The following is a 10,801-nucleotide window of genomic DNA, read 5'->3' as shown; positions in this document are numbered from 1 at the left end:
ACATTACATGAAATTCAAATCTCAACAAACAAAGACAATACAACGAGTTCAACATAACATAATAAATCAAATCTAGTAATTTCTTGAGAGTGTTTCTAGTCATCCCTACTAGATTCATACGATCATCATCATCAACCTGTAACATGTTTAAAATAAAGTGTCAATGCGAAAGCATTAGCGAGTACACAAGATTTATATAAATATAGCATAAGTATAAAAGCATTTTCTCGAATCCACATGGCAATTTGTAAACAAGGTAACTAGCATGCATCACAATATGTCAAACCCAAGTGTCCACTAGTGTTTAGCATCCCTCGCCTCAAAAGTGGCGAGACCGTTCAAGAATAAATAAAGACCTAACAAGACCCCGACGGGCGGCGTGCTACTCCTATAGCGCTATATATGTTAAGGTTGGGCTTAGCAAAGTTAATGACATAAAGCATGTATAATCTAGCATGAACCTAAGTAAACAAGTAGCATGTATATAGGATTGAGAATATAAAGCATGTTTAAGTGTGTGATAGTGAAGTTGGTATATTAACATGTTACAACCCAAAGTGGTTTAAAAGTAAAACGGGTCAAGTGACGGTTTTGCAAGCTTCCACTTGTTAATTCGTGAAGAGTTTGTTGATTGTTTGAGGATGGAACGCCAAGTCCTTCTACACGAGGAAACATAGGTGTATTAGTATTTGGATGATAACAGAGGATTTAGATTCGGAATTAAAGTATAACAAAAGTAAGTATACAAGAAAATAATCATCTAGACTTAGTACTCGTTCTTGACACTATAAAAAGCTATAGGGTTGAGAATGATTTCATGGGTGTAATACCCATTAGAATCGTAATGAGAAAACAAATTCTTGGATGATATAACCTAGTTCCATGACGAATAATCACTTGATTACCATCAAAGGTTTGGTTAGTATATTTTATATTTGTTATATATATAGTATATAGTATGACTAAAGTCCAACAAATATTACAAGTGTTATCATAGAAGTCATGCGTAGAGGTAGGAGGATAATCTTCCATTTTAAAACCTCTTTTGTATATTCACCAATGCACAAGTTGTCATAAGACAACAAGGATGGTCATGAATGAATTAATATAAAAATGAAATATACATACTAACTAAGAAGAAAACATCAAGTGAGGTGTAGATTGTAAGTAGGATAGCCCAAGCTTTCCAAGTAATCACACATACACAAGCTCAAGTCTTGTTCAACACTTGTAGGTTAAAACCCTTTTAAAAACAGAAAGTTTAGAGGAGTAAAACCTTTGAATTTGTATATTACAACCTTGTTTTTAAGCACACTTAATCATAGATAAGTGGCATAGGAATGTATGGTTAAAACATGAGTTTAAGGATGTTTAACAAAGTTTTTGTTCAATACAGAAAGTTCTTGCACTTTTAACCTCAATGTGGTGATGTTCCATCCTTGGTTTTCCATGGAAAACCTATGGAAACATCCCTAGAGCTGTTCCAAGTGCTAAGAAGCAAGAAGAAGTGAAAAAGATGGAAGATAAGTTAGTTTAAACTCACTTTTGTAACTTGATATGAATTTGTCTTTTGCTACTGTTTTGCAACTGATTTGGAGTGTTTAGAGAGTGAGATTTGTGAGTTTGTAAAGTGGAAGAAGTGTGGAAGTGAGTTGGGTTTTATAGGAAGTGATTAGGGTTAGTTAGGTGAACATTAAGTGCAAGAAACACACTTAACAAACACAAATAGGACCAATCTCAGAGCTGGGAAAACTTTCTGGCGGATTACTGTTCTCGCGTGTCGCGACCGAAGGAAGGCCACCCATCGCGCAGCGCGACGGGCCTTGTGTTCGGGTTGAAGTTTAGGGTTTTAACATTTTAGCCCCTGAAGTTTATATTTGATAGTTTTTAAGGTATTTTAGGGTATTTTATGTAATAAAAGCATATTATAAGGGTTGTTTAAGTATCATTAACATAAAAATAAGTATGGACAAGTACGATTAAGCGTGTAGATCAAGATTAAGTATCGTATATGTAACAACTCTCACTAAAATCAATACTTAAGGTGCTAATTATCTATTAAGGAAACCCTAATTAAGATCCCCAGGTGATTCTACACAAACCCTGAAAGTTTCAGAACAATCAGAATCAGGATCGGGGCCCCTAAAACTCAAGAGGGGTAAACCCTAGCCAACGATTATCCTTATAATTTGCTGTAGGAATTGAATTTCGTTGAATTATGACTCACCAAGGCTATGTTGGACACGAACCTATCCTACCCTAGAATTGTTACCCGTCGCGCTAAGCGACAGATGCACATCTCCCTGTCGCGACACGCGAGGGAGTCAATTTTTCAGTATAAATAGAGGGCATTGGCACTTGATTTCTGGCACAAAAACGACGGAAAAATTCACACGCTGAGTTATAGCAGAAATACTCCAAAAACACACACAATCACTCAGTGCTGCTACGATTCAGGGTATTAATTCGATCGCTATTACGATTCAACGTCCGATTGATTGAAACTATCCAACGTATAAGTGCTGCTCAAATTGAGTTTATACTTTGTTATTCGTCGTGATTTCAACTTGAATATTTGAGTATTATCCAATTTCGAACTATGCTCTGTTATTCGTTGTGAATCCGCTGAATTGTTAAGTATTGCACTTTGTTAATCGTTGTGAGGGTTTAATCTCGTGAATTGTCGTAAATGCTGTATTGGTTACTTACCTAATTTCGTGTGCATTAGGTTATTAGGCTTATCAGTAGGCTAAACTCTATCCCATACCCTTACAATCAAAGAAGATAAGCAAACCGAGCAAAGCAAAAGCAAAGGTGAGTTCACAAACTTTCTACAAGGCACGGCCATCCTCCAGAGGTAGGATGCCACTCCACTAATCTTCGCACACATGCCTGTAGGGCCGCGACGCGATACGGATACTAACCTTCGCACACATGTCTGGGAGACCGCGATACGGGCTAGTAAGCCAGCGAACCAACCGTGAATTCACTCAACTTTGTTGTTGACTCGTTGTTACATGCCTTGCAGGTCATTAGGTCCCTAGCTTAAGGAGCTTGCACTGGGAGGCGTGGTCGTTGTGGGAAAACTTATATTAAACTTATGTTTTGCTTCCGTTGTAAACTTAAACTATGTTTTGACACCAATTGTATTGTGTTGGATTTTATAAATAAACTACATGCTTGTTCAATATGATTGGTGGCTATGATCCTGGGCATGTCACGCCTCCAAGGCGGGGTGGGGTTTTGGAGGGGTGTGACAGAGTGGTATCAGAGCCATTAGTTATAGTGAACTTGGTTTTAAAAAGGGTAAAGCTTTTGGATAAAACCGGACTATAACCTGTACAGTAATCCACAACGATGCTTCGCTCCAAGTGCAAGACTCAATACTTTACTGCATTCTGTAATATTCATTTTAAGTGTTACGGCTAAGGTTAAGTCCTCCCTAAGTATTTCATGTATCCAACTTTAAGAAATATCTATCTGACGAATAGCTGGTAGTACCTCTTCAAGACATATAAGTGAATGAAAAATTTAAAAGATTAGTTGAGAAACCACTTTTAGAAGACAGAAAGGTTAAGTTCTCGAGCATAAAAGATTAGTATTGGTCAAAGTCAAATAGGTTTCGAAGAAAGGACCGGAATATACTTAGGAACTCGAAGCAGAAATAAAGCGAAAGTATCCTAACTTAATCCAGTAAATCTCGAGGACGAGATTTAAATAAGGTGGGGAGAATGTAACAACTCTCACTAAAATCAATACTTAAGGTGTTAATTATCTATTAAGGAAACCCTAATTAAGATCCCCAGGTGATTCTACACAAACCCTGAAAGTTTCAGAACAATCAGAATCAGGATCGGGGCCCCTAAAATTCAAGAGGGGTAAACCCTAGCCAACGATTATCCTTATAATTTGTTGTAGGAATTGAATTTCGTCGAATTATGACTCCCCAAGGCTATGTTGGACACGAACCTACCCTACCCTAGAATTGTTACCCGTCACGCCACGCGACAGATGCACATCTCCCTGTCGCGACACGCGAGGGAGTCAATTTTTCAGTATAAATAGAGGGCTTTGGGACTTGAATTTGGGAGTTGGAACGACGTACAAATTCTCTCTGTACGTTGAGTTATTGTCTGATTACTCCAAAACACACACCAATCCCGAAACGCTGCTACGTTTCAGGGTATTAATTCGATCGCTATTACGATTCAACGTCCGATCGATTGAAACTATCCAACGTATGATTAAGTGCTGCTCAAATTGAGTTTATACTTTGTTATTCGTCGTGATTTCGACTTGAATATTTGAGTATTATCCAATTTCGGACTATGCTCTGTTATTCGTTGTGAATCCACTGAATTGTTAAGTATTGCACTTTGTTAATCGTTGTGAGGGTTTAATCTCGTGAATTGTCGTAAATGCTGTATTGGTTACTTACCTAATTTCGTGTGCATTAGGTTATTAGGCTTATCAGTAGGCTAAACTCTATCCCATACCCTTACAATCAAAGAAGATAAGCAAACCGAGCAAAGCAAAAGCAAAGGTGAGTTCACGAACTTTCTACAAGGCACGACCATCCTCCAGAGGTAGGATGCCACTCCACTAATCTTCGGACACATGCCTGTAGGGCCGCAACGCGATACGGATACTAAACCTTCGCACACATGTCTGGGAGACCGCGATACGGACTAGTAAGCCAGCGAACCAACCGTGAATTCACTCAACTTTGTTGTTGACTCGTTGTTACATGCCTTGCAGGTCATTAGGTCCCTAGGTTAAGGAGCTTGCACTGGGAGGCGTGGTCGTTGTGGGAAAACTTATATTAAACTTATGTTTTGCTTCCGCTGTAAACTTAAACTATGTTTTGACACCAATTGTATTGTGTTGGATTTTATAAATAAACTACATGCTTGTTCAATATGATTGGTGGCTATGATCCTGGGCATGTCACGCCTCCAAGGCAGGGTGGGGTTTTGGAGGGGTGTGACAGTATACGCATGAATTGAGCATGTAATACAAGTATTTGTATGTTTAACACATTTTACAAGAATTACGAATAGGTTATCATGTGTATAATGAATTCAAACGTATGAATAAGTATGAATATGTAAAACATGAATTGTAAGAAATATGAATTTTATTTATGATCTAAGTCTCAGATTTTACAAAGATACAACGAAATAACCAAAAACAAGAATACATGATTCCAAAAAATAGAAATACAAGACAACCTTTCTAATTAAGGAAGGTACGGAAAAGCAAGGCGTTATAGTCTCCCCCCCTTTAGGAAATTTCGTCTCGGAATTTAGGAAGATGTAACGAACAGTTGTGGATACTTAGTCTTCATATCACTCTTGAGTTCCAAGTAAATTCAGCGCCATGTTTTACTTCCCATCGAACCTTGACGATAGGAATTCTTCTGCGCCGCAATTGCTTGACTCCTTGGTCCATGATCTCGACAGGTTTCTCCACGAAGTGTAGAGTCTCGTTGATTTGAAGATCTTCGAGTGGAACTTGAAGTCCTTCTTCAGCTAGACACTTCTTTAATTTTGAGACGTGGAAGACAGGATGAACGTTGTTGAGTTCTTCAGGTAGGTCCAGTCGGTATGCAACCTTGCCAATCCTTTCTAGAATCTTGAAAGGACCCACGTAGCGAGGTTCGAGTTTTCCTTTCTTACCAAAATGAACTATGCCCTTCCAAGGGGATACCTTGAGAAGTACAAAATCACATATCACGAATTCCAAGGGTTTACGACGCTTGTCGGCATAACTCTTTTGTCGGCTTCTAGCTTTCAACAAATTGTCTCAAACCTGTAAAATCTTGTCTGTTGTCTCTTGTATATGCTCGGGACGGGTGATTTAAGCTTCCCCGATCTCGTGCCAATAAATAGGTGTCACACCCCCAAAATCCACCTGCGGAATATCACCGCTTGGGAGCGTGGCTGACCAGGATCAAGCCACCAATCATATTGAACATGTAATTAATATCAAGTAAAATAAACGCAAACCAATCATTCAATACGATAGGTGGCTTGATCCTAGTCAGTCACGCTCCCAAGCGGTGATATTCCGCAGGTGGATTTTGGGGGTGTGACAGATTGGTATCAGAGCCATTGGTTATAGAGAACTTGGTTTTAATAAGGGAAAAACGCTTTTATTAAAACCAGACTATAACCAGTACAGTGCTCAACGATCCACAATGACGCTTCGCTCCACGTGCAAGACTCAACATCCTAGGTAATAAGGTTTATATTTGTTGCCTACATGCTAGAACTGCATAGAACTTTGCTCGTAGTATGCTTAGATTACACTGCTCATTACTTGTTATTGTTTGAGAACACCGATGTGCTTACACACTTCTGTCATCGCACTACTCGCGAACCATTCATACTTATGCTACCTTTACTGCTCGATCATGTCTGGACGTGTTAACATGACTCAAGCCCAGTTGACGGCTCTCATTAACGAACAAGTTGCTGCGGCGTTTGCAGCCGCACAAGCAGGAGGTATAACCTGCTATTCCAGACCTAACCTAGGATGTTAGATCCTACTCTCGTGACCCAACTCTCGCGCTTAACCTTGACCTATCTTTCTCGTGCAACGGGTCAGAACGCACAGCAACTTGTCTGCACATTCAAGAACTTCATGGACTGTCGTCCAAGCACATTCAGTGGCACAGAAGGAGCAGTGGGACTACTCCGTTGGGTTGGGAAGCTCAAGTCAGTATTCGAGATGTGTGAATGCCCTGAGGCTCACAGGGTCAAGTACGCCACTGGCACGTTGGAAGGAATCGCGCTAACCTGGTGGAACGCGCAAGTTCAGATATTAGGCTGGCAGCTGCTAACGCCACCCCTTGGAACGATTTTAAGGAACTCATTAAAAAGGGAATACTGCACGCGTGATGACATCCACAAGTTGGAAGTGGAGCGTTACCAGTTGAAAATGACGGGGTCAGAAATTGAAGCTTATACGAACGAACTGGCTATCTTGTGTCCAACCATGGTAGACCCTCCAATCAAGCGCATCGAGTTGTACCTCAAGGGTCTAGCCTCAGAGATTCAGAGCCATGAGACATCGGCTAATCTCGACAACATCCAAGACATCCAGCGCCTTGCTCATAGACTCACCGATCAGGCAGTGGAACAGAACAAGTTGCCCAAATGCATCAGTGCTACCACATCAGCCGCTACACCTACTACTCCCAGTGACAACAAAAGAAAGTGGGATGGGTATTCCAGCAAGGGTTCCGTTACCGTTCAGTCTCAAGCACAGCAGCAGCGCAGGAATAGTGATCACCAGAGCCCGGGTCAGCCAACTTCTGGTGGTCAGGGGCAGGGTGGATATCAGGGAATTCACCCACTGTGTAACAAATGCAACGGACACCACAGTGGTTAGTGCAACGAGGGACGTTGCCAGAGGTGTCTCAAGATGGGCCATGAAGCTAAGGATTCAGGAGCCCATGGCCTGCAAATCAGAAGCTCCAGCAGCAACAGCAAGCAGAAATCCTATGCAAAGAAAAGATTGTTCGTATTCCCCGTTCTGGTCAAGAACCTCTCGAAGTTCAAGGCGACAGGAGTGGTACTGTGGGCGGCATCATCTCTTTCTTGAAGGCTCAGAAATGTTTGCGGAAGGGTCACACTGCTATTTTGGCACTCGTCACTGACGCATCAATGAAAGAAAAGAAACTGGGGGATATTCCCGTTGTACGCGACTTTCCTCAGGTGTTTCCTGAAGATTTACCTGGTCTACCGCCTCATCGCCAATTCGAATTCCGGATCGAGCTCGCTTCAGGAGCAGCACCCATAGCTCGGGCACCGTATCGTTTGGCTCCAACTGAACTGGAAGAACTATCTAAGCAACTACAAGAGCTCTTGGATAAGGGCTTTATTCTTCCAAGCTCTTCGCCTTGGGGAGCTCCAGTATTATTCGTGAAAAGAAGGATGGCACTTTCAGGATGTGTATAGACTACCGCGAACTGAACAAGGTCACAGTGAAGAACCGTTATCCTCTTCCACGCATTGACGATTTATTCGACCAGTTGCAAGGGTCGAGTTACTATTCCAAGATTGATCTAAGGTCAGGATATCATCAGCTGAGAGTCCGGGATGAGGACGTCTCCAAGACAGCATTCAGAACTCGCTACGGTCACTACGAGTTTCTAGTCATGCCATTTGGGCTTACGAACGCGCCTGCAGTTTTCATGGATCTAATGAACAGGGTGTGCAAACCCTATCTTGACAAGTTCGTCATCGTTTTCATCGACGACATTCTGATCTACTCCAAGAGTCAGGAGGAACACGAGCAGCACTTACGTCTTATCTTGGAACTTCTCCGGAAGGAACAACTGTACGCCAAGTTTTCAAAATGCGACTTCTGGCTTCGTGAAGTCCACTTCTTAGGCCATGTGGTGAACAGGGATGGGATTCATGTTGATCCATCCAAGGTAGATTCGATCAGGAACTGGCCTGCACCGCGTACACCAACTGAAATACGCCAATTCTTGGGTTTGGCAGGGTACTACAGACGATTCATTAAAGACTTTTCCAAGATCGCACAGCCGCTTACTATGTTGACACAGAACGGTGTCACCTACCGTTGGGGAGATTCACAGGAAACCGCTTTTCAGCACTTAAAGGATAGGCTATGCAGCGCACCTATTCTCTCATTGCCAGAGGGCACGGACGATTTTGTGGTCTATTGTGACGCATCGATACAGGGGCTTGGTTGTGTATTGATGCAACGGGATAAAGTTATTGCCTACGCTTCGCGGCAACTCAAAGTTCATGAACGAAACTACACGACGCACGATTTAGAGCTGGGAGCTGTTGTTTTCGCGCTCAAGATATGGCGACACTACCTGTACGGTACCAAGTGCACTATCTACACCGATCACAGGAGTCTCGAGCATATCTTCAAGCAGAAGGAATTGAACATGCGTCAACGACGGTGGGTCGAACTGCTTAATGATTACGAATGCGCCATCAAGTACCATCCAGGCAAAGCCAATGTTGTGGCAGACGCTCTCAGTCGAAAGGATACTTTACCTAGGCGTGTACGAGCCTTGCAGCTCACTATTCAGTCTGATCTTCCTGCACAGATACGAAATGCTCAGGTTGAAGCATTGAAACCAGAAAACGTCAGGACTGAAACCTTACGCGGCTCAAGGCAACGATTAGAACAAAAGGAAGACGGCGCCTACTATGTAACAGGACGTATTTGGGTACCATTATACGGCGGTTTACGAGAACTTGTAATGGATGAAGCACACAAGTCTCGCTACTCGGTAAACGTCAGGACTGAAACCTTACGCGGCTCAAGGCAACGATTAGAACAAAAGGAAGACGGCGCCTACTATGTAACAGGACGTATTTGGGTACCATTATACGGCGGTTTACGAGAACTTGTAATGGATGAAGCACACAAGTCTCGCTACTCGGTACATCCAGTGTCGGATAAAATGTACCACGATATTAGAACTACATATTGGTGGCCTAGCATGAAGGCCCACATTGCAACTTACGTCGGCAAATGTTTGACTTGTGCGAGAGTCAAGACAGAGTACCACAGTGGAAATGGGAAGAAATTTCCATGGATTTTGTTACTGGCCTGCCTAGATCTCAGCGCGGGAATGATACCATTTGGGTGATCGTTGATCGACTCACAGAGTCTGCTCATTTCTTGGCTATCAAAGAAACGGATAAGTTCTCTACGTTAGCAGACATCTACTTGAAAGAAGTTGTTTCGAGGCACGGGGTGCCAACCTCTATTATTTCGGATCGGGATGCACGATTCACTTCAGAACTATGGCAAGCAATGCACAAAGCTTTTGGCTCTCGATTAGACATGAGCACAACTTATCACCCTCAGACGGATGGACAGTCTGAGCGCACTATTCAAACCTTAGAAGACATGCTTCGGGCATGTGTTATCGATTTCGGCAACAGCTGGGAAAAGCACCTCCCGTTAGTGGAGTTTTCGTACAATAACAGTTACCACACCAGCATACAAGCCGTTCCATTCGAGGCATTGTACGGACGTAAATGCCGGTCACCTCTCTGTTGGGCAGAGGTGGGGGATAGTCAGATTACAGGTCCAGAAATGGTAGTGGCTGCTACTGAACGAATAGCACAAATACGACAACGCATGGCGGCAGCTCGCGACCGCCAGAAAAGCTACGCGGATAAGCATAGGAAGCCATTGGAATTTCAGGTCGGGAACCGGGTTTTACTTAAAGTCTCACCCTGGAAGGGTGTGGTTCGTTTTGGTAAACGGGGCAAGCTCAATCCACGGTATGTTGGACCATTTGAAATCACTGAAAGAATAGGGAAAGTAGCCTACAGACTAAACCTACCAGCTGAACTCGGTGTAGTTCACAATGTATTCCATGTGTCGAATCTGAAGAAGTGCCTGTCAGATGAGACCCTCATAGTTCCTTTTAAGGAACTCACTATCGACGAGCGGTTGCACTTCGTCGAGGAACCTGTAGAAATCACGGACCGGGATGTTAAGGTCCTCAAACACAAGAGAATCCCTCTTGTCTGAGTTCGTTGGAACTCCAAACATGGCCCAGAGTACACCTGGGAACGCGAAGACCAGATGACAGAAAAGTACCCCCAGTTATTCGGAACCAATGCAACCACTACTGAGACTGAAGCTACTACTGCGGAATTTCGGGACGAAATTCCAAATCAACGGGGGGATGATGTGACACCCCAGGAAAACCAGTAAACGATACAACTTACCTAGCTTCCTCAGTAACCGCATGCTAAATTTCGGGACGAAATTTCTTTCAAGTTGGGGA

Source organism: Helianthus annuus, chromosome 10 (assembly GCF_002127325.2).
Source record: "Helianthus annuus cultivar XRQ/B chromosome 10, HanXRQr2.0-SUNRISE, whole genome shotgun sequence".
NCBI classification, from domain to species: domain Eukaryota; kingdom Viridiplantae; phylum Streptophyta; class Magnoliopsida; order Asterales; family Asteraceae; genus Helianthus; species Helianthus annuus.
Note: the sequence above shows the minus strand (reverse complement) of the source record.